General features: G+C 44.5%; 1 non-coding gene across 1 annotated transcript; it reads right to left on the minus strand.

Annotated features, from left to right (window-relative positions):
- Window positions 1–2,290: 2,290 nt before the first annotated feature.
- On the minus strand, window positions 2,291–2,352 carry LOC123781532 (U7 small nuclear RNA). Its single transcript, XR_006776764.1, has one exon. It is a non-coding gene; the product is annotated as a U7 small nuclear RNA (small nuclear RNA).
- Window positions 2,353–25,149: the final 22,797 nt, after the last annotated feature.

A 25,149-nucleotide genomic window follows, 5' to 3' on the forward strand; every position in this document is an offset into this window, starting at 1 on the left:
TCCCCCAAGGGAACTGGATGAAGCTACTCTTTGTCGAACCTGCTGGGCACGCACCCTTCTGTGGCCTCCTGTCTCTGTCCTGCTTCCCCACTCCTTTGCCAGTCTCCCTGGGAGCATGTGTGTGATAAACCACACGGGCATGAATCCTCATCTAGGGGTCTGCTTCTGGGCAACACAATCTCAGCCAGCTTGTGAACAATATTCAGGCTTTTGAGTGAATTAGCTTTTAGTTAAGAGGATGAAGGGCCACCCCAACTGCTGGGTTGGTCAGAGGGCGTGATGGTCCAGCCCATGACATTGGATCTCCAGTATCTCAGTCATCCAATGAAAAAGGAAGGGGCTTCAAGGTGTCCGAAGGATGCTGAACATCCTGTGCAATTTTGAAATTGGCTTTGGGTCGCCGAATGAATGTGGCAGCACTTACTTCCTTTGGGAAACTGAGTATTATCCTGTCTCGCAGAGCTCCATGTTATGGTCTTTTTTGCTAAAGTCTCAAGTCCCTTCATTTAATTTCATTCAATTTTCCATAGTTATAGTCTCTATCAAGACCCTAAAAACTCCCTATATTTGGTACTAACAATTTATACATAATAAAAGAAGGGTTGTTCTTGTGTTAGAAAACTCAGGAGTCTCCCAGTTGGGGGGTGTGCAGAGAGGGTAATGGCATATTAAGTCCTGCAGGGGGCCTTCTCTCTTCTGGGAAGCATCTCCCTCCACCCCCATGCTGTTGGGTTGGTAATGTTGGTATCGTTTTGGATGCCTCTCTACCCTTCATAAATATTTTCCACTTGTCCTCCCAAGGCCTCTTGCCAGTTCCTTCTCTTGCTTTTCCATTGTCACTACTTGAGTCGAAGTGCATCCCATTTATTAAGGACTGAATTGTATCCCTGCCCCAATCCATATGTTGAAGCCCTCAGCCCCAAGGTGACCTTATTTGGAGATAGGGCCTTTAAAAGAAATGATGAAAGTAAAGGAGTGCCTAAAGGGTGGTGCCTGTGTCTGAAAGCACTGGGGTTCTTAAAGAAGATGAAGAGACACCAGCAACCTCTCTCTCTGTCCTGGCACACAGAGGAAAGCCCATGTGAGAATACAAGGAGAGGGGGGCTGTTTGCAGACAGGAGAAGACCCATCAGAGGAAATTAACCTTGCTGGCCCCTTGATTGCGGACTTCAAGCCTCCAGAACTTGGAGAGAGTAAATTTCTGTTTCCGAAGCCTCCTTGTCCGTCGTATCCTGTTAGGGTGGTCAGAGCAGACCAATACACCATTTTATATTGGGATTCTTTTTCCCAGTAGTACAGAATCTATAATAGTAGCCTTGGATCCTGGTTTCCAGTCCCTCCTGGTTCCATTTCTTACAGCATCATGTACTTCTTACACTGAAATCCTTGCATAGCGCGTCAGTGCTGCACAGTAAAGTTTCAGTGCTTTAGCTGGACATTCAAGATCTGGTAAACCATCCCCGAATTTCCTTTCCAGCATCTTTTCTCTCTGCTTCCCAGTCTAAACTCCCTGTTTCAGCCTCTTCCCAGTCCCCAAAATACACCCACTCCTTCCATGGCTCTATTGCAATTTCCTCCAGTTTCCATGCTGACCGTCCTGCTCCATCTGTTCTTCTGGCTCATCCCGAGCCTTACTTCCTCCTCCTGCCTTCCCGCCGTCCCCAGGTTGCCCCAGTGGTTCTCGTGGGTTCCACTTGGATCTATACTGAATGCTTGGGTTGTGTTTCATGTTCTCTGTCTGGGTAGACACCTAATGGATGGTGAGAGAAACGACTCATGTATTGGTATGAGTACAACACTCCCCCCCCCCCCCCCAACTACAGGTACCGGTTTTCTTCTATTGTTGCCACTGTGAGGTAGAGTCAGTACTTTGCAGAAATGTAACAGCTCAAGCTGATGATCTAGGCCACTGGGGCCTAGGATCTCCAGTGCATGAGTATCTTCCCGAGAGGCCTAGTGTCAGACTATAAATAATACCTTCAAGGCCTACCCGGAGGGTACAGACAGAAAGTGACTTTACCTTTGTGTGTAAGTCTGTGTTCTTTGTGTAGAGGCCCCTTCCTGTAGAGAAGAAGCCTGCTCTGAATTCCCCCTTCCTAACTGGAAAGTTTGTCCTTCATGAGACTGACAGACGTTATATATTAACACTGAAATGCAGGGAGCACGCTGGCTTTTGTAAAAGCATGTCACACGCCAAACGCTGCTAGAGGTAGAAAAAAAAAATCACATGTGGGGTTTCCCAAATTACAATCACTTAGCACATGAAATGAGAATAAAAAAATATTTTTTTAGGGGTCTTCTGGTAAGGACCAGGAAACCTGCTAGAAAAATTCTAAAAGAGCTGTAACATTTGTGCATTAAAAAAAAAAAAAAAAAAAAGAATTTTTTTTTTTTTTTAACTAGAAGTGGTGCTCTGATGTGCTGCTAAGGTCCTTTTGGCAATGCCCCTGGGAATTCAGAATATAAGAAACCCACACCAGATGGATTGGGAATCCGTTTCATGTGTCATCAATCCTTCTGGACAGTTCGAGTGGAAGGGACAGCTCCTGAAGGGCTGAAACCTTGGCGGCAACCATTGAGTGTTGCTTGTCCGTGGGGTGGGTCATCCTGGTGACCCCTCTTTGAGCCTGTCTGTAGCAGTGATACCCAAGAAACCGGGGGGCTGGTAGGCTATTGAAGTGTGTGGTTTCATGTTTGGTAGAGAAAGACCTATAAAAGCCCCTTTGATTTACCTTCCAAAATGGCGCACATGCTGTACTTGAGGGAACTGCTGCGGCTGCGCACTTCCCTTCTGCAGCTCTCTGTCTTCTCTTGTGTGATTGGAGCTTAAGTGCATCCTTGAGACCCTCCCACAGAGTTAATGGCCAGGCCTTGCGATCCTCCTGATTCACAGCCCCTTGGCTTTGACCAGCTCGTGGCAGCTCCCCGTCTGGGGCGTTAACCCCGCTCAGGGAGAGGGTTGTCACTGACCACGGAGAAAATGGCGTCTTGGAGCCGCAGGCGCTTCCTGCCCTGAAAGCTGCAGGACGATGACTTCCTTAACCCACTTCACATAAGGACGCATGTGTAATCTCAGAAACGGGAATCAAAGCCCTCAACACTCGGAACCCAGGCAAGTTGCAGAGAAGCCGGCTCTCTGCTCCTGGGTGTGTGAGAATCGTGGGAGGGGCAGGCAGGGACAGCCGGGGGCCCAGGACAGGTCCCTCTTGGCATCCCCTCATTTCCTCGTTTGTGGGAAGGCCTGGGTGGAAAAGGGAAGAAAAGCATGTCGGTTAGTGTAATGTGGCCCTCTGATGCATTTGAGGAAAGGCAGATTCTGCAAACCTACATCTACCCAAAGAGAGACAGTTGCCTCTGTCTCGACCAGGATTTCTTAGCTGCGGCACTAGTGACATGTGGGGTCTGATGGTGCTCTGCCTCGGGGCCATCCCGTGGCAGTTAGCAGCATCCCTGGCCTCGATCCAGTAGATGTCTAGCACCTCCCCGGTGGTGACCACCAGAAAGGTCTTCTGTCCTCGTCCAATGTCCCTGGGGGCCACAGTTGCTCTGATCCTGAGCCCCCGATCCAGGCTTAGCCAGGGACATTGGTGAAGTCAGGCTTGTTTTTGTTTTGTTTTTTACTTTGTGTCCTCTCTGGCTAATGATCTCCGTGGAGTTAAAGTAACAGTGGCTTCTCCTTGGTCCCCGGGATAGCAGAGCCTGCACCGATCTGCCTTGAGAGAACCATTTTCCTACGTTTTGCCTCCTAAGTGCTTTGTGATCCTGGATTCTGGGCACCCCAACAAATAAGCTTGCCGATAAGGCACAGAAACCGAAAACAATGGGCTCCCTGATTGCCAAGGAGGGGGCATGTTTTCTTTCCCCTCGCTCTCCTGGATCCATGCAATAATTAGCCAAAGTAAAATGAATATTAGCTCATGCTTAATTGCCTTTACAGCGTACTTGCCGGCGCTGACCCAGTAGTGCTAAACCAATTATTTTTTGAACTTTATGGCTTTAAATAATCCTTTGCTCTAAAATTCCCTGTACCCCTCAGCTACTTAACCACAGGCCCCTCTGCCCTAAATCCTTTTCTTATACTTTGTAGCTTTTTAAGCAAGGCCCCTCTTTAAGAAGACATAATCCCTTCTCTGTAGAAAACATGAAAGACCTTGAACAAATCAAGATTTCTCCATGGAGAATTCAGCTAATCCTGTGCTTAGCTCCTAACAAGGAAATCCATCTCTCCACCAAGCACGCCATTACCCGGACTAATGCCTGACTTGAATAACAAGCAAATTATTGTGCTTTTAATTGTACCCTGCTCGGTCACAAAGCACATCTGAGAGAGGAATGTGCCAAGCTTCTCCAGGAGAAACAGGTCATGCTTCTAATCCTCCTTTTCTGTCGCCTTCCCCTCCCCCATTCCAATCCTTTCTCTTTCCAGCAGCAGAGGAGGGGGGGGGGAGAAAAAAGACAGCTAAATTATGTTAAAATGGAAGAGTCTAAAGGACGAGAAAAGGTGGTAAATACTGATTTGGAAGAGGATGAATTATCCAGTCTCTGCAGTGTGGCTCATTTGAAGACAATCAATTGGTGTTATAACCCGATTACCGAGGGCACTCTTTGTTACCCTAAACCGAGCTTCCTCAGTCCTATTGACATTTCGGGTTGGATAATTCTGGTGGGGGGCTGCCCTGTGCATTTGCAGGATTTTTAGCAGTCCCCCCAGGTTCTGACAATCCCAGATGTCCTGAGGCATTACCAAATACCTCCTGGGGGCAAACTTGCCCCCCCCTCCCCCCATTGAGAACTACTACCCTGAAGCCTTCTGTATTGGGATTTATTTGTGCTCTCTGACCTCTTCCACCTGGACACAAACCCCAAGAAAGTCATGGTTCCCGGAGTAAAATGGGGGAACAGCTGCGATCTTTAGGGTAGAAAGCATGGGCAGGAAGAAAGCACGGACTCATGTGTTGCCAGGGGTCAGAGAGAGGGAACAGCCCTCCACACCAAGATCAGAAAAAGTCTTAGGATTTGGTTGTTTCTGGCTTCCATTCTGCAGTGGCCATGCCCCTGGTGAGCGAGCTGCTTTGAATGCCTTTACCTTGTGCAGTTTGGGACTGGGCTTGCTGTGGGGGAGATGAGGGGTGATGGAGAAGGGGCAGAGTGGAAAGAACCTGTTGTCTGAAGGTGCTGATGCGCTCTGCCCTTGGTTCTTAGGACACAAGAGAATGACCCAGGTTCAGGAATACCCATTGTGTAAGCAGAGACCATCCTTTTTTGGACGGGAAATCCAGACCAATGAGAACTCCCATAAGAGAAACATGAAGCAAGCATTGAGTTGCATTTTCATTACAGCCACTGAGGCAAACATTTCCTTGCTCCTGGAGATGCAGAGTCCTTCCTATTTTTAGGAACTCCGAAGAGGCCTTATTGCTTGTCCTTACTGGCCGGAGGCAAAGGTGGTAAAGGATTGCACTGCAGTGAGTCCCAGTCTCCAGTAGATGGCGGTGTACATCTTCCTCAGAAGCCGGGCCTGGTGGAAGCTCGCCAACCCTCCTCGGCCTAAGCAAGACAAGTGCCACTCGGCTTCGGCTTCGGAGACAGCCGTCTCCTCTCATTGTTGGCACAAACAGCCCCAAACAATTGTACTGACCACACAGCTCCAAGCCACATTCCAGGGAGCTGCCGTCTGCTCAGGAGTGAATGCTGGGAAAATGAACCAAGCTGCTAATTTGCTTGATTGGGGGGAAAAAAGATCTTCAGTAACAATGGGTGTAATTTATTTTTTCAACAAGAATAGGGGCAATGCCATTTCATACTCTCACTCCCGACTGCTACCATAAATGAAAGCAATCACCTAATTAGTACTGAATTACTAACTACCGGGTTAAAGGATCTGCTAAAAATCAAGCCGAAGTGAGGAATCTGGAAAAAGATGTGATTTCCTTGAGAGAGGATGGGGGGAGGCAAGGAGGGCGGGGGTTGAAGGCCTGAAGTCCATTGTGGGGCCCCGGGGCCCTGCAGTCTGGGGGCTGTGCTGGCTCCGACCCTGGGAGAAAAAGGCTCAGTGATTTCTCCAGGCCATTCATTTTGTGCAGGCGAATGACTTTCTAAACCGCGGAAAAAGAATCCGTTGGAGAAGACCTATCTGTGCGTTCCTTTTAAAATGTTACAGATGTAGATGAATTGGCTTGAGAAAGAGAACACAGCCCCGTGGGGCCTGGCCAGGCCGCTGATGGGACTGGACAGAAGGACCCCACAGGGAGGTTCTGGAATGCCCTGTTCCCTGACACACCATGAGGGAAATAACAGGCAAATCTGAAACCAGGTTGGGAGTTAAGTCGTTAACACCCCTGGAGGAAGAACGTTAGGTTCTAAATGCCTACTTTCAGATTTCAGTTTTCACGTGTGTCTTTATTAAGCGCCTCTTCCCCACCCGAAACACCATATGAGGCACTCCCTTCGAGAAAAGTGAAATAAGAGAGTAGGTGAGCACCGAAATCTTGCACTTGAAGGCTCCACAAATTGAAGCTACTAATTTATTTGTTCGGAGATGACTTCTTGTTTTTTAGTTAGATATGGCTTTAATTGAAATACTTTACTAATGCGATTTATCACAACTGTAAACTGTCAGTTTCCACAGCTGTTGCTTTTTTAGAGCAATCTGGCAAATGTGTGTGGGTAAAAACACAGACTTGGAAGGTGGAGGAAGAGCCGGCTCAGGCTTGCTTTCTCCCACTTAGCTGGCCCACAGGCCCCTCACCCCCGCCAAAAACATATGCTTCTCTTCCTTAGAGACACCCACTTTGGTTTTCGAGTGCATCTGTTGTTCCTGGCTGCTAAACAGCCATTCCCTCTCTCCTGGGAGAAGCACCTCATTTTCTTTTGGGGGAGCTACCCGTATCTCAGTTGATGGGGCATAGAGAAAATTGACCCCACTCTCCTCCGGTGCTGTGGGGTGGGCATGCAACCCAGCTGTGGCCAGAAGTCTTCTCTTTCTCCCCTATTGGTCATGGTGGTTGGCTCTTAGGGGTATCAGAAATTGGAACAACAAACAAAACTGAACCCTGTTAAATTGTGACCTTCGGATGAACAATGACAATTTTTTTACTGTAAGTATGTTTCCAATATTGCGTGAAACATGTTAAAAAAAATTTTTCTCTGAAGTTCAACTTTAAGGAAGCATCCTGTGTTTTATCTGGCCAACCCTGTTGGTTCTAAGGAGAATGTCTGACTAAAGCAGGATGGATAAGAATCAGCCTGGGACTTTTGTTTGGAGCTTTGCAGAAAAAAATAAGTAAAACAAAACTGTTGGTTTGGTAGCCTGGTAGGGTATAGGCTTGCTGGGGTGGGCGGCCATCTTCGCTGCCGAGTGGGGACAGCTGTGTGAAACAGAAGCCAATGCCACAGAGCAGACCTGTTTCATTGCAACGGGTGGATCCAGCTGTTCCTGAAGCTGGCCTTGTGTTCGGTGGAAGTCAGGTGCTGATGGCCAGGCAGGATGGTGATTTTCTACCCCTTGAGCCAAGGAAGTAGAGACAGCAGTGCCAGCATGGGCCCACGGGACATGGCTTCTATTCAGTTGTAGGAGTGGTAAATGGATATTGCACAGCAAGGATAACTGATGTCTCCTGCACACTCACATGGTTTCCTAATTGTTTGGCTGCATGTGAGCTCTTTGTTCTCCTGCATTAGCTCTTCAAGACATCATGGCTGGATACAGGGCCTCATGCAGCTGGATTTAGAATTGGAAACTTGAAGTTCAAATTGGCCTCTGCGTGGTTTTGAGTGGTTTTAGGGTCATTGTGACTCTATGAAGCTGAGTTTCTTGGTCTGAAAACTAAGGACAGAGCTTACCTTCATTCATTCAGGCTGTTATTCCAAAATACCAGAGACTGGGTGGCTTATAAGCAACAGCGCTTTATTTCTCACAGTTCTGGAGACTAGAAGTCCAAGGTCAAGTTGCCAGCAGATGGGGTGTCTGGTGAGGACCCGCTTCCTGGTTCATGGGTGGACTTTTTGCTGTGCTCTTCCATGCCGAAGGGAATGTGAAGGAAGGGGCACTAATCCCGTTTGTGGGAGTTCCACCCTCCTGGCCTAATCACCTCTGGAGATCCCACCTCCAGAAACCATCACCTTGGGAGTTAGGATTCCATATAGGAATTGAGGAGGTGGGATGGGGGACACAAACATCCAGTCTACAGCAGAAGTAATTTCCCCACAGGACTGGGGCGAGGATTCCATGAGGTCAAGTACACAAGCACCTGTCATGGGGCCTGGTGTGGAGTAGTTGCCCCAGAGTGGTCTCCCCTCTTCTCTTTCTCTTTCTGAGAGAATATTCTTCTTTCCTACATAACTTACCAAGAACGATAATCTAAGCCTGCAGGCAAGCATCGCCAGTGCTAGAGCTGTTCCCATCATCACCACACATCACATGATTGTATGTACTTAGTGGTTTGCGAGCATTTTCACCACTTCTTACTCCCTGTTGGGGAACAAAGTCTCCCCTCCCTTTATTTTGGCTTCTGTTTATTGTACTGTGAGGACAAGGGCTTTGCTTTGTGTTAAAAGTGAAGTGGGGCACCTGGGTGGCGCAGTGGGTTAGCGTCTGACTCTTGATTTCAGCTCAGGTCATGATCTCAGGGTTGTGAGATCAAGCCCTGTGTCAAGCTCCGTGCTTAGCGTGGAGGCCGCTTGAGATTCTCTCTCCCCCTCTTCCCCAGCTTATATGTGTGTGTGCATTCTCAAATTTCTTAAACTGAAGCATTTGAAATATGGTTGCTATCTTCCCATATCTCAGTGGCAATTACCTGATTTTAATTATTTGGATATTTAAGGTTAACTATCTTCTGTTAAAGTTGGTCTGTTTAACTGAAATGAAAAAAGTGAGGGTGACTGCATGTTTTGACAATGACAACACTGTAGTTGACTTGGAATTTTCTGGAACTTTAAGAGGTAGCTTTGGAACATCTCAGGGAAGAGGACAGATTTGGAATTTGCTTTTGGAGTTGGAGGGATTTTTGAGATTTCCTCTTTTTTTACAGGCTGTCTGATGGGTAAAGTGAGGAGATTCCAAAAACTTCCAGGGTTGGGGGAGAGATCTTGCCCCAGTGAGCTGGGGACAGGACTGGAATCCTGACTCCTGACTCATCAGTCCTGACTGCCAGAGGCCTGGTGAGCCTGGCAGCACACACATCCCTGGGAGGACACTTTTCAAGAGGTTTCAGTTGCTTAGGTTGCTTTGTTTTGGAAGTCAGCTCTGTTAAATCCAGGTGGGGATGTGTCTCCAGTTGAAGAGGAAGGTCTTGGGAGGAGCCGAAGGTCCTTTGGTGGTCTCCAGGAACATGCAGCAGGGAGCTGGAGTGTGGAGATGGCAGAAATGACTTTCAGATGTTCACAAGGGATATGTGCCTCCTCCTGGCTGTGAAATAACAGAGCCACAGATCGTCTTGGAATTAAGAACTAAGACAGTCACCTTTTAGAGGGCTTCCGATGGCACTGCTATCCCACAGTCTGTTTTGTAGTCCCTTCTCCTTTCCCATGCCACCCCCTCCTCCCTGTTGTTTTGATAGAAGGATTCATCAAAGAAATCTCCTTTCCCTCCCTCGCCTCCCCACCTCTTCCTTTGTTTGGCTCAAAATGGGAAGGGGAGAGCTAGCACTCTTGTGAAAGCACAGACGCCCCTCAAGGTCAGTGCTAAATCTCATTTTTAGCCTGAGTCTCAGTTTCCTCATCTGTAAGATGGACAGAATCCTGTCTCCTTTAGAGAACTCTTGTAAATGAGACTAAATCCATAAATATAGAGATTAAATATATCTTCTGGTATATGATAGTTGGTCAGTAAGGAGTAATTCCATTGTCTTCACAGTTTCAGGAAGGCTAGAGAGAAGGGTAGGGTGAGAATTGCTAATGTGGACAGATGTTTAGATGCAAATGATAATGTTGGCTACTGCTAGAACAATTGCTACATGTTAGACACTCCCCCTGAAAGCCTTAGGCTTAATTTATTGAATCCTCACAACGGCCATATGAAGTAAGCATTATCTCCTTTTCTACAGGTGGGAATGCCAAGGTGCAGAAAGGTTAAGTGATTTGCCCAGAGTCACACAGCTTGTACAGAAGTTATATTCAAACCTTAGAGGCTCTTGCCCCCTTAGAGAGCAGATGAGGGGTCAGAAAGCAAGAAAAGCAGGGTCACTGGGAAGAAAGGTGTGTGTCCAGTCTTTGGATGGAGTTTTTACTTCAGTCTGATTTGAACTGTTAAGTGAGCTGGGGTCAGCTACAGGTGTGGCTTTTAGAGGCTAGAAGAGGACCCTCTCCAGCCACCCCTTAAAACACAGACATGTAGCCTCATTTGGAAGCTTTTGAGATCAAACTCTCCTTACCATTTCCCAAAGCCTTCATTCTATGCATTTAGTGCTTAAATGGCAAAACCCCTCTCCTTCCAGCCAGTTGGAGAACATATTTCTTTAAATCCTCACTTGGGGTGGATGGAAGGCTAGTATCCCAAATTCAGTGGAAGGGAGGAACTTCCTCAGGCCAGCTCACACTGTGATAGTGGTAAACAAAGGACAGACCTTTTTCCTTATGTGACTGATGGGATCCTTTGCCAGCCTCAGATGTAGGTCAGATGGTGCTCAGCGTTCGAATCTCGGTGAGGTTGCTTCATCTTGCCCCAGATTGGCAGGAGTTGAGTTTGCCTGCAAGTATGGGTCTAGGAGTTGACTTGGTCCAGTTGGGTGGGTCCTGACTCCACACCCTAGGCAGAGAGAGACAGTGAAGTGTGTGTGTGGGGGGTGTTGGGGCCCCCAACAGTCCCAGGATCTTGGTCTCTGATGTTCATTTCCTTCTATGAACTGTTCTGTTCAGTCTACGAACTGTTAACTCTTGTCCAGCCTGGTTAGCTCTGTCTTATACATGATGCCTATACAGTCCAGGTTCCTGGTCAGGCCTCAGGGACCTCAGGTTTGCAGCTTTATTTGGCTGATACTTGACTATGGGGGCAGAGTTTAGAGAACCACTGTGCCAGAACCAGCCCTTTCCTTGAATCTTCTGGCCCTGGAGTGGAGCCTGGGTCTGATCCTGGCTTTCCTCTCTTCATGGTGAGCCTCTTTGAGGACTTCTGTGCTCTTTCCAGCCAGATACCTAGAGTTTTCAGTCAAGTTACATGTCAGAAGCTAACAAGTCAGGGCCTTCATTCTTTCCACTAAGAAAACCCTTTGGTCCCTATGGTAGCCAGCAGTGTTGCTCACATGTGAGAATATAATCAATAGGAAGGATTCTCCTTCTTTACCGTCTTTATGTCAGGCTTGGTCTTGTGACTTTCTTTGGCCAATGAAATGTGAGTGGGAGTGCGACATACCCCACTCTTAAGAGCCCATGCGAAGTTCTGCATGCTTGCTTTTCCTTGGCCTTCTTGATGATGAAAGCCCGTGTCAGACTGTGTTTCTGTCAGGCTGGGCCTGAATGACAACAAACAGAGCCATCTTGCTGATCCAAGATGTCAGTGTCACATGGAACAAAAATAACCTTTGTGTTTTTTTTTTTTTTTTTTAAGCCATGGGGACATTGTTGCTCGTTACAGCAGCCTAGCTTTGCTGGTTCTGACTGTAATTGTATGGAGGCGCTAGCCTCCCAGTTCTTGCCGTATCCTAATACATAATGCATGCTTATTTCTTACATTTGTATTGTGAGGAAGCATTCAGGAGAGGCCTGTCTGAAGGCAACTCTGTCTACCTAGAAGCTTCTGTTCTTAAACAATTTAGGTACATGTCACCAGCCTTCCACTCCTTGTGACCATGTGAGAAATGATGTAATGTAAGAACTGAAATAGACAATAGCTGGACTAAATCTTAAAGTTGACTGAGTGCCTTAATATGCTTACTGCAATGATAGTCTTTGCCTTTTGTTAAGAGCAATGTATTCATCAAAGGACTCCTGAAAGGTAATTACCACTGTGTTGTATGGATTTACTCCTATTGCCTTTCCTAGTAGTAGAGCACTGTCCCCTATGTGAGCTAACATAATCTGTTCAGCAATAAAGAACATTCGATCTCATTTTATGTCCGTACCTGTCTTATGGAGATGATTCAGAGCTGGGGGTGGGCCACCTCTGGATTGTGGGCCAAATCTGGCTCACCACCTGTTTTTCCAAATTGTTTTTATTTAGACTCAGCCACTCTGGTCATTGAACTTTTGTGCTCTGATGGCAGAGTTGAGTATTGGTAACAGGCCATGTGACCTACAAAGCCTCAGCTAATTATTATCTAGTCCTTTAAGAAAATGTTTGACTCCTGTTGGAGAACAAAGAGGGATAAATAACTTGCCCAAGGTCATGGAAAAGCTCCTAAGTGGCAATGCACCATGTTGTAATCTTCCATTTGTGGGAAGTGGTTTGTTCACTTTGTCCACCATCACCTGCCTTATTTCAGGTATCTTAAAGGAGAGGGAGGCTTCCTCCCCCCACAGATCCCAGTGGAGAAGCAGACTTTCAGTAAGACTTGACCATAAAAATACAAGCAAGCTACAGTATTGTCAAGGCATGGGCGAGCCGAGACTCCAGGGAATGTGGGGAAATGTAAACAAAGAACATGTATCATATCCCTTAGGGATCTTAGCTACAAGTGATAACTTTTGAGAGTCTACAACACAGGTTGACATGGTTTTGTGATATATATATATTTTTTTTGAATCGTGGGGTTTTAGTTTTCTGTCTCTTACTTCGGGATGCAATTAGCCCCGTGTCATGAGAAAAAAAATCCAGCTCTTCTGTAGAACTCGCCCAAACCCCATTTCTCAAGAAGCAAGGTCATCACAAAATTGAGATTTTAAGCTTTCTGAATGCCTATAATGAAACTGCATGTATTTACACTTGAAGGTTAAGACATCAAACCTCCAAAGGTACCCTGGGTTTTGAAAGTGACACGTGTGTCCCCGAACTGCTTGAATTTCTCTCCAGAAGCATATTGGGGGACTTCATTCCGGTATAGTTTATAGGTTCTCAGACAGCCACAGATTGCTTGATTTCATTACATAAATAACAAAGATCTTCTGTACATTCCTTTATTTCCCCCTCTGAGCACCCAGAATTGCAGCAGATCCGAGCTTTGTGCACATCTATTTGAAATAAATGTGTACCGAAGATAGGGGACTAATAAGGACTAACTTTTATGGACCTCTCTCATTAAAACTCACCTTCAGAAAACACTCCTGCTCCTTCCTTATAATCAAATGACACCTCATAACCACCTAACCATTTTTAATATTCTCTAGACTCCACTGCGCTAGGCAGAAGCTCAGACAGTGTCTAGCTAGTCAGGAGACAGTGTCTACCGTCCTATTTAAAAGCAGTTATTGGGATAGGTTTTACAGGCAGTGGGCTAGGACAATTCAGAAACAATTGCTTATGTGATAGTTGGAGGATTTGTCCCTGTCAAACAGTTAATATTGCTTTAATACATGAAGTAGGCTGTATAAGACGGCAATAATGAAAAATGTCAGGAAAGACAATATCAATTGTTATTCAACATCCACATTAAAGATTACTTTTTTGTCAGTAGCTTTCAGAAAATGTATTTTCCATCAGATCTGATTGCGTTCGTCTTTGAAGTGCTCCATCCTCCCGGTAGATTTAATGTGACATCTAGGCACTTTTTCGTCCCCGGGCCTCTGAGGCGATTCAGAGAGGCACAACAAGCCATCACAGGTTTATCCTCAAAGGCCGACACTGTCTGTCTGATTTATTGTAACTTTAAGAATCATCTCCAGCAAAGCATGAGCCTTGCTACCCAGCCACAGCGTCAGACTTTTATCAATTCATTTGTATGCGGCCGGGTACCTCTTGGAACCAAGAGCCCTATAGCCACTCATGGAAAATGCATTACCTGCGACTAATCCTTTTTATCTTTAAAGTCTGTATTTTTTATGTATAAGTCATTTTGGGTTATCATAAAATATACATAATTCTCCCTCCCCTCCTCCCTCCCCCCCCAAAAAAAAGACAAAATGGGAAGGGAATATATAATAAGTTATGAGCGTGTGGTGTTCTTATCAGCAATGATTCTAAATAAACAGCTCTCTTTATGTAAACACCAAGGGATATAAAGCTGTGATTACTTTCAATGGGAAATAGGAATGCTTCCATTTTTTTTCCCTTTTAGGTTTCAAAGTGAAACAGTGAGATTAATCATTGAAAACACGCTTGTGCGTGCTGCTGTCTTCCAGTGTGTTCGTTGGGGGAGGGGGAGGCTGGGGGTGGTGGTGGAGTGAGTGGGGAAGGGGTGGAGGCTAATGGCTGTGTGTTCCATTTCACCATTTCACGGGTTTCCCAAATTGCTTTACTCCACAAACATTTTCCAAGCCATTTGTGAATGGCCTTAATTAAGAGGACTGGAAATGTGTCTCCTGGAAGGATCAAAGTAAGTCTCCTTCAGTAGCCCCAACCCAGTGAGATTCCAGTGTCTGCACCTCAGTGGGTAGTGAGGACCCTGTCCCCGGCATTACACCTGCTATTTGCCATTCTGCGTTGTTCTGTAATTTTTTCAGATAATTAAACTCTGCTCCAGTCTGAATCTTCACAGGCATAGGAAACTTTATTCTACTTTAAACAAAATGCCAGTGCCCACAGGGTTCACGGTCTGGACTAGGGGTCAGCACATTATGGCCTGTGGGTCAGATCCTGCTGTGGCCTGTTTTTGTCAATAAAGATTTATTGGAACCACAGCCACGTTCATTTGTGTATGAATTATCTATGGCTGCTTTCACACTGCACTGACAGAGTTAACGGTTCTGACAGACAGTATAGCCCGTAAAGCCCCAAATAGTAACTACCAGGATACTGAGTGAAAAATGTGTTGATCCTTGTCTTGGGCCCATACAAGCAATTTTAAATTAATAAATAAGTTAAGTCAATCTAAGATTTATGTGGCCTGTGAGGGAAAAGTCCTTTTTTGGAGATAAGCAATCTAGAAGGATATACTACAAACTTGTGACAAAAACTGCTGCATGGGGATTGAGACTATGGATTAAGGTTGAAAGGGGTGTTTTTATTCTTTTTATATTTCAGATTTTTATGAAACAGTATTTTCAGAATCTGCCCAGTTTGGGGAATGCAGTCTCTGGGCTATACCCTGCTTCAGTCTTCTGCAAAGGGACAATAGTTTCCAGGACATTAAAAGATTGGTCCCAATCACAGTGTATTTACTATCTTTTTATTTTTTATACACTTGATGTCTGGCCATATTCAGATATTAATCTGCATTGCCTTCAGTGCTCAGCCAAAGGTGGGGTTTCTTTGTATTTTTTGTTTTGTTTTGGGTGTTTTGTTTTTTTGTGTGTGTGTGGATGTTTTTTTGTTTTTGTTTTTGTTTTTGTTTTTGTTTTTAAGATTTAAATAGAGAGCAGAGGGGAGAGGCAGAGAAACTCAAGCAAACTTGGTGCTGAGCCTGACCCGGGGCTCGATCTCAAGACCCTGAGATCATGACTTGAGCGGAAACCAAGAGCCAGAGGCTCAACTGACTGCCCAGGTGGGGTTCAACCCAGGTGCCCCGGTGGGGTTTCTTTGTGTTCAAACAATTGTGGTCCCCCAAGCTGAGAGGATTTAAAGAACAGAGAGGCTGACCAAGGAGCTTGTGCCCAAAAGCCGCAGCCAAGCTCTGTGGGGTTTTCAGGGAAACTGTTAAAAAGGGGGCAGGTGGTCCCTGGGGCAGGAATTGTAAGCACACCTCTCCCTACTTTCAGAATTCTGGAGAACCTATTGCCTCCCCCCCCCCCCCCCAGTAGAAACAGAAAGCAAGGCAGCACGATTTTTAGATGAGGAATTTTTTTAGCTGGAAGATTTGTAGTTACTACATGCTTCCCTCCGTAATTTCCACACACGGCTTATCTTTCAGGAAAGGATCTCTGGGATCTTGTTGAACTTGCTTTAAAACAATGGGCTGAGTCTATTAGTGTCCTGTTTTCCACAAGAAAGACAAAAAAAAAATCACTTTGAAGTAATGTCAGAAGATGTTAAGATTTTATGAGGGTTTTCCGTAACTCTCCCATGCATCCCTTTGGCAATGAAAAAAAAATCCGATTTCTTCTCATAGTTGTTGCTGACACATGAGCAATTGTATAAACTCCTGTTTACATACAAAGTCTGAGCTCCTCTGTGTGACGTAGCAGCTCACCTTTTGTCCCTTGTCTTTGCAGTTCATCTCTCCCTAGTGGCACCATGTTCTGGTATTTCTTAACCTTGGCCTTTCTGTCCAGGGAAGGTCCTCCCTCTCTTGCCCCCAGACCTTGTTTATCTGGAAACTCCAGCTCAGCTTTCATGACCCAATACATTTGCCTCCTCTTCCCCGTCCTTACCCCCAGCCTCACTGCAGTTGCCCACGGCACTTGGATACACTCTTGTTTTTTCCAAATCTTGTGGCCACTGTATTTACATGAGATCTTTAAGGGTGGGGACTGAGGCTTAATTAGGCTCTGTATCTTCAGTACTTTGGACAGTGATTTGCTTCAATAGACGCTCAATAAACGCTTGTTGAAAAAAAAATTCAGGACTGTAACTTAGAGCAGAAACTTTGAGAACATCAATCTAAGCTCTCTATTTTGTAGATGGAGTCTGAGGTATAAAGAAAGCAGGAATTGTTTAAATGATGTACTTCCTTTGGATCCTTCCAGGCTTCAGCCGATGTATCACATTGTCTTTAGGGATGGTGGGGCTGGCTTATGCAGAGCCGGCTACCTGAGATGTGGGGACGAAGGGAAAGCTCTAGAAAGGTTATTATTTGCCTTCACACCTTCTACTCAAGGAAGGGAAAAGCTAAAATAAAATGAAAAACAAAGGGCAACAGCTTTCTGGTGGCAAGACTCCCTGCCTGACTCTAGCCCGAGGGGAGTTGAGTTTCCTTCCTTAAGGAGAAGGGACGGCACCCCTCGGAGGGGAGGCTGTGAGGAGTCCAAACCCTGTCTCCCTCCCTTTCCTTGCCCTCAACCACCAGGGTAGGGCAAGGCTCCCCAAGGGAAGCAGATGCCAGGTGTCCATGTTGTCCTTTCCAGAGAAACTCCATTGATCCTAGTGCCTTCCCTTGGTTGGCCATTTGGCTCAGATGAGATGGGAAAGCATCCCATCGGGGTCGGGGGAGAAGAGAATAGAGATTCATGGGCAGACAAGCAAAGGGAGGAGAGGGAGTGGCAGGCATACATGAAGACGATTCGGCCATAGAATCATCATTTGCCCTGAGGGTCATGGGAGGGAGAGCGGTGTCTCCTTTTTGAATGGTTTTAGGGATATTCAGAGGAAGTGTGATCTCTCGAGTGTGTGATCTCTCCCCTCCCCCACCAATTCTGTGCCCATGCGTATGACATAATTTTGTCCCTGTGGCAGACAGAAACTTTTAGACTCGGGGTTCTATAGCAGAACACACATAGCCCTGGGCTGGACATGCCTTTCTGGCTAAGTGTAGGGCTCACCTAATAGTTCTGTCTTAGAGCAGGGTGTTGCAGGAATAAGTGACGGGGTAAGAGCTGAATGATAAGACTGGTGGCAGAGGAAGGCAGAGGCAGAAGTCCAAGGTGAAAGAGATGAAGGAAGGTACCCCAGAGAGACTTCACCTCCATCTGGTAACATCTGGCCCAGAGTCAGCTGCTGGGGCTACTCTCAAAGGCTGATCTCGAGGATGCCCCGTGTGAGGCAGGACCCAAGCCCCGCTCCTCTAAGAAAACCGGGTGCTTGGGATGCACTTTCTAGTCCCTGCTTTGTCCTAACCAGCTGTGGGGGCCTGGTAGGTCACTTGACCTCTCTGGGCATCAGTTTCCTTATCTGCTGGCCAAAAAAATTGGCCTAGATGATTTTCTGAAGTTCTTTCCAGTTCTGGTAAGTTTAGGATTGTATGACTTGTGCAAAGATTTTTAAAGTATTCTAATTTGGGAGACTTCTTGGGCAGTATTGAGTATTTCATAAGAAGTAAATTCCTTACTCCAGTGTTTGCACCTGAATGGATGGGTGCCATTATTTATCTGAAAAAAGACAATCAGACTCTCCAGCAAATTTCTGAAGAGCAGATTTTATTTCCCTTTCTATGGATCTTAAATGCTACACTTGTTACCTCTGAGTGCTAATTACTAGAGATTAATTAGTCAGCATGAAAGTACTTCTGCAGCAGACCCCCAATTACTCAACTATACTTGATATGTGCTACCTGCCGGCTCTCTGCAGTGATCCCAGAGGTGACACTTTCTGGAGGCCATAGGCAAGCCTTCTGACGATTCTCTAGTCACGTTCTCAGAAGTACAGCTGTCAAAGGCGTCTGTCCTGAAAATAATGAAATGAAAAACATCGCAAACTCCAAAAATGGAGGGAGTCTGGCTAACAGTCCCAAGGGGCCAGGCTATTTCCTAGTGATTAAAGGTGAGTAATGGGAAGGGATTCTCTTGGGTCTATTTTTGCGTCTGTTAGAGCCCCATGCCCTGAACCTGGGTGATCCAATCCACTCCGCTTCTTCTGTTTCTATCCCGGCCCATCAGAAGATACCTTCAGTAGGGATATAGTGAGATTTAATCAATTATTATTTAAGGGCAGAAAGATACTTGGATGAAAGGCGTGAAGATAAAAGCCCAGTCCAGCCGTATTATCACTTCCCTATGCTCTTTCTTCTATTAGGGACGTGGGAATACAGCTGAAGTGTGCTTTGGTGCATTTTGTAAGAGCGAAAAAAAAAAAAAATAAGCAGGGAAATTATATTTTCAAACCAAGTGCCCATTTTTCTTTGTAACTTGTGCACACTAGATTGGCTGGCGTCCGTGTCTCATTTATCTCTCTCTATTGGGTTGTCCTCTGTGTCTAATTTTCTCTTATTAATGAATCTCCCCTTTTGTCCCGCACAAATCTAGGAGGGTGACATTTATACAAGGCAATCATTTCCGTGCATTACCAAAAAGATAATTTATTGGTGGTTAGCCAGTGAGAGTAAGCACATCCGTCACCCAAATCTGACCCAGAATGGGCTCTGTTTTCTTAGCAGAATTATTTGCTGGTAAGGTTTTCCTGGTCTTTAGACTTGTGGTTTAGAGGGAAAAGACCCACAAATCTCCGAATTTTGAAGAGAGGAGTCCTCTTGGCAAGGTGCTCAATGGCTCTGATGTCCATCTTCCCGGGCAAGAAAAACTAACCCAGACCGTGTTTCAGGCATAGATGTTTTAAAAGAAAACCAACTGTGTGCCTGTGCAGATTAAGCACAGAGGGTCCTATGGAGGCTCTTTGTCACCAGTTCTGGAATGTCTTTGCTGGAATTAATGCCTAAAATTGGAGTACCTTTAATATGTTTGTAACCTTAGGGCTATGTAAGCACTTGACTGGATATGATTCTGCATGTACACTCAAGTGTGTAAGAAGCATACATTGCTTCATTTTCCTGAAGTTCAACTTAATTTTTATTACTCTGGCGTGGCAGAAAGTTCCGAGTGTCTCATCCTCACCTCACCACCTTTGCTCAGAATTGTGGCTAAGTCAAGACATGGCAGGGCCCATCTTCGTCTTCTGTCAGTCATTTTCATGGGCAGTTGTTTGGGGCTCTTGGTTCACTTGCTACTTCCATGCCTTCCTGCATCGTGGGCATCTTGGCAAGGTTGCCACCTGGCTTGTCTACCAGGACATTTTGGGATGTTCTCCCTCTTTAAAAGTTTTATTTATTTTTGAGAGCAAGAAAGAGAGAAAGCAAGTGGGGGAGGAGGAGCAGAGGGAGAGGGAGAAACAGACTCTGCTGAGGGCAGAGCCTGATGCGGGGCTCGATCCCACAACCCTGAGATCATAACCTGAGCTGAAATCAAGAGCCAGACGCTCAACTGACTGAGCCACCCAGGCATCCTGGGATGTTTCCCTTTCTTTAGATTTCTGCTCTTGAGCCCTCCAAACCTTTTTGGAGAAATGGAGGTCTCTGTATGGAAATCAGGAATTGGTACACTTCTCTCTAGGACCCAAATCTTCCCTTTTTGATCCACTCTCCTCAAAGCTGGGGAAAGGATTTGGTCTTCAAATTCTATTTCTTTGTAATATTTTGACTATACTCCAGGTCTTCTCCAATTCCCTGAAAACTCAGGGTTTGTTTGTTTTGTTTTGGAAAGCGGGGCCAGGAAGATACTAGGAAGTTCTTTCTGCTTTATATGTGTCACATCTCCTAAAGCAGTAAACATTGACTGGATTCATGGGAGGGAGAGAGGGAAGAAAAAAGTAGTTAACGTCTCAAAACCATAATTTCTCGTTTTCAATAATGACTCCGAGTGCCAGATTGTGGGATGTGTAGTCTGGTCCAAGGGTAGTGGGATGGCATGGGAAGTTTTTGAATGGAGCACGATGTGTTAGAATCTAGAAATCAGAAAGTAATGAGTTTGGAGCAATGGGAAATTAAAATTTTAGCAGGCTATTATGAAAGACCAGGTGAAAGATGATAGAAGGTTGGATTCTTAAATGCCATTGATTGCACAATGTGTCCACTTTAATAGGAAATCTTAGGGTTAAAAATTACTATAAATATATACCTCAATTAGAGGCTGTATCTGCTTTTGAGAAGTAAAGTATGGATTATTGGTAAGCCAATGCATCTTAAACTTCAGGACCCTTCATTTGCATGGGCTCCTTCCAAGACCCTGCTGTATCTAATTTTGTACCTACAATATTGTATACTTAAAAAAACAAAAACAAAAAACTTTCCCTGGGTTGTATAAGCATCAGGACCTAACACTTGGTTCCGTTCCTGGCAATAAGTGAAAAAGTCTATTCTAGAATAGAGTTTAACAGATGTGTATTAATTATCTACAATGTTGTTGGTATTTGACAAACACAAAGATGACACAATACAGTCAATGCTGTTAAGACCTCAAGGACAGCAGCAGGAAAGTAAAGAGAGACATTTCTTGGGGGAAATCTATGGGACTCGGAAGCATATTGGATGTGACAGGGCACAAGGAGTACAAGTGAAGCCAGTCATCTGAAGCCCCGAGAAGAAGAAAAGCCAGAGCAGTGAAAGAGACAGAAGGCAGCAGGAGAGAAATGTGAGGTTGGGGAGTTGGATGAGGAAAGCTGATGAATTAATTTGGACACATATATCATCTATTGGCATGCCTCTCAAACATACAGAAATGCGTGTCTATGGTTGAGGGTAAAGATAGCTATTTGGGCATCATTAGGGCTAATAAGCCATGGAGATGGATGAGTTCCTAGGAAAGGGATTGCAGACAGGATGAGGAAGAAGGCAGGAGGATCAAGGTGAGGTGTGACCACTACATTCGGATGTCGAATCTGACCATGATGAGGTCAGGAGACCTCTGAGACATGCTCTCACCCTGCTGCCAAAGTGGGGTATAGCACAGAAGGGTGGCCAGGAAGCAGGAAGCAACTCACTGTAAAGAGGAAACAGGGATGGTATGATGGGTGGATGCCATGAACTTTGGTCTTTGGTTGTTGAGGGGGATGGTCCAGAGCATGCTGAGGCTTAGGGATGGACAGAGGGAGAGTTGAAGAAGGAAGCTGTTGGAAAGAGAGTTTTGTTTATAGTGGCAGAGTGATGTTGTTGGTTAGATAGTGAGCTGTGATGTCAAAACATAACCAACTATGGTGTTACAATTGGAGTGTTGGTGCCAAGGAGTCTGGTCTTGCTAATTCAACAACCCTAGTAGCTGATTCAGCCTAACTGTAAGGGGTGAAGATGGGAAGCGTCTATTCTGTGTTTAATGGTTTTATAAGTTCTATAATGTCTAACCCAATGGTAAGAAAGTAATAGATTTTCAGCCAATACCTATTTTCCGTGCTTTTAAGATTACTGATTCTGCAGTCTTTTTTTTTTTTTTTTTAGATTTTATTTCTTTTGAGAAAGAGATTGAGCGAGTGAACAAGCACAGGGGGAGGGGCAAAGGGAGTCGGAGAGAATCTTGAGCAGACTCGACACTGAGCACAGAACCCAATGCGGGGCTTGATTTCATGACGGAGATCATGACCTGAGCTGAAACCAAGAGTCAGCTTACTTAACCAACTGAGCCAGCCAGATGCCCCTGCAGTCTTTATAGACAAATCAAAAACCTATTTTTAATTACAAATCATGGCCAAAATGCAAACTAAAAACATAATGATTAGTATATCATTTTATCTGTCATATCTGAAGATATATGAAGGAACGTATGCAGGTTCCTTCAGGGTGGAGATGGCATTTTACTCATCTTTATATTCTCAATATCTCTTGTCATGCTCAGTACATAGGTCAGCATTCCATAAACATTTAGTGAATGAATTATTGTATGGTGCTAGTTATAACATGAATTTTAAGTGAATTAAACTGACAATTTCTTAATAAAAAGATTTCTCTAGGGTCAATAATATATAGCTTTTACAGTAGAAATAAATAATATGTGTCCATATCCAACTTCCTTTGACAGTTTACTATATTATCACTATAAAGATGGCCTCCACATCTGTATCTTCTGGGAGCACTGACATTTCTGTAGTGGCATTCAGGGTTCTGTGTTAAACCATTATTTCCCTAAGGTTACTTGTTGACATCCAACAAATATTCATTTATTTATCCATACTTATCCATATTTACTCATCCAAACTCATGGTTATGGCAGTGAACCAATTAGTCTCGTTGCTATGAGAATTATCCTCTTAGAACCTCTGTCGCTTGTGATCTGTAAAATGGGGATAATAATTCATTATTAATTAATATATTAATTAATTGATACATTAAGATATTAATGTTGGTATGAGGATTATATAACTTTCATAAAGGGCTGATATTATACCAGAAATAGCAGACACAAAGTAAATGTTTCTTTACTTTCTTCTCACAGAGGCTCAAAGAATACCCGGAGGAAAAAACCAAAGATCACAGTAGTAGAGGCTGACCAATTGTATAAGTTGGAGACTGAGACTACTGTGTAGTGGGTTGACTTAGCAACTCTCAATGTCGCTCTTGTTCAGGCTCTTGTGAGAAACCTCTCCCCAAACTCTCTTCCCTTCTTTTTCTTCTGATTGACTTGTATGTTGTTTTTGAGCTAAAATCTTTAATGTAAAAATAATTTTTTGGGGGGGGGGTGTTTTCTTTGGCCAGTTGTCTTGAGTCCTTCCTTGGAATAAGAGGATAAGCAGGGTTGATATTCAGTTCCCAAGTCCCCCTGGATGCTAAGTATTTTGAGTATCTCCACTGGAGATAAGCAAACATATGTAATCTTTCTAGCCTTAGAGTGATAACTAGATGCTGGTAGGAGGAGGTAATATCACCATTTTATAGATGAAAATTGAGACTCAGACAAAAAGTGGTTTGGCCAAGCTCAGAGAGCCATGGTGCTGCTAGGACTAGAGCTCCAGTGCCCTCCTCTCCATGCCCTGCTCTTGCCACTGGAGCCCACGGCCATGAAGGACAGCACATTCATTATAACTTCCCTTGAAGAAATCCCTGGATTATGTAGCCCTCCTCTAACAGAATTTGTGGCTATTTAGTCAGGAATCCCTTTATCTTTGGAGAATGTGGTTGATGACATGGAAAAGCCAGAACTCTTGATTAAGAAGAACATCTCTTTCTGGTTTTGTTGAATACTGGGGTTACTGCAATTGCTATGTAATTAAAAAAAAAAAAAGGTTTTATCAGTCTCTGCCAGTTTCTCATTTCCTCCCTACAAAGCTTTGTGTCCCAGGGCATGCTTTGTCTGAAAATACTTTGATTCATTTATTTTTCTACCAGCTACGTTCCATGCCAACATTCATTCTGAGGTGCTAAATTTCAATGCCAAGGATTGATTTGAGTTAGATGGTGAATTCAAGGTCATCGTATAATTTTAGGAAAGGTCTGATGATTGCAATGATGTCTTCATGTGATAAATACTTTCCTATCTACTTATCTAATTAATTATGTATCTGTCAATATCTTTGATGTTATAGGTGAATGGCAACTCCGAAAATGCCAGTCTTCATAGGTTCTTTTCACGCTGATTTATTTTCAGGTTCTGAATAATATTTGCAGGATCACATTCAATTGGGATACATTTAAAGTAACTCAGTAGATTTGTCTTGATTTGATGTTACCTTACAATTTAGAGATAAACGCAGATTCCCCTTTGCAAGGCATATACCTAACATTTTAAAATGAGTAATTTATTTTGGTGTTTTCAGATTAATTTTGTATTAGCATGGGGGAAAATGAATGATGAGTTGTCTGTTTGCCAGTGATAACTGAAGCATATCCTGTGTACTACAGTGCAGACAAAATCGTATAGGGATTTTTTTTTTCTGTTTTAATATATGAAAGAGGACAACCACCTCCTCCCAAAATAAGAGGTACTTAAGTGGATTGATGGATGTCTACCTAAAGTGTGTAAATTATCAAATACATACTGAGTGTTAAAGGAAATGTCTCACTTAGAGGCAAAGCAAGGGTTTGAGGACTCAATTTAAGTTTGTCTTTGATGTTTACTGGCAAGAACCTGGGCATTGAGTTGAACCTCTGCTGGTCTGACTGTGCAGGGGGTTCACACCCAGCATGTCTTTGGACTGATGGCTCTGTCTGCTCTGATTTGCCAGTATCCACACTGGACTGGCTGATAAAACCTGTGACTATCAACCCTGGTTATACCAACTGGGGCTAAAATCCTTACTCGGCCACCTAGTAGCTATGTAAGCATGTGTTCATTAAGTAACCCTTTGACCCTTAGTTTATGAATCTGTAAAATGGGGATAATAGGACTCCTGGGAAGGTACCAATTGCTCCAGTTACTTATTGTGTGTAAATGTTTACCATCTTCTCTGGCAAATAGTAGTGGTGCTCAATGAATGTTTGCTCTCATCTTCCATAGTCTCGCTTTTCCTTCCCTTCCAATAGTTACTATTCTTTCTTGTTGCAGCAATCATAGAATCAGAGGACCTTAGAAATTGCAGGGAATACTGGGGCCATCATGTCCAATAGCCCTTTAGGCTTGGGGATATATCTCACCGTAAGTGTTGGCTGTAATCCAGACCGTCATCCCTGGGTGCCTTTCCTGCCTTTGTACATCTCTAATTCAAGATGCGAGCTTGTTTGGTGTATACTTTGTCCTGTATTTGTTTGGACACTCATTGTGTCAGGAACCCAGTAAGTCAATTTTCAAATCCTTGTCACCATTGGACACAAGAAAATGGAATGAGAGATGGTGGAAGGA

The sequence above is a fragment of the Ursus americanus genome, chromosome 34 (assembly GCF_024610735.1).
Source record: "Ursus americanus isolate L20-20 chromosome 34, mUrsAme1.1.p, whole genome shotgun sequence".
Lineage (NCBI taxonomy): Eukaryota > Metazoa > Chordata > Mammalia > Carnivora > Ursidae > Ursus > Ursus americanus.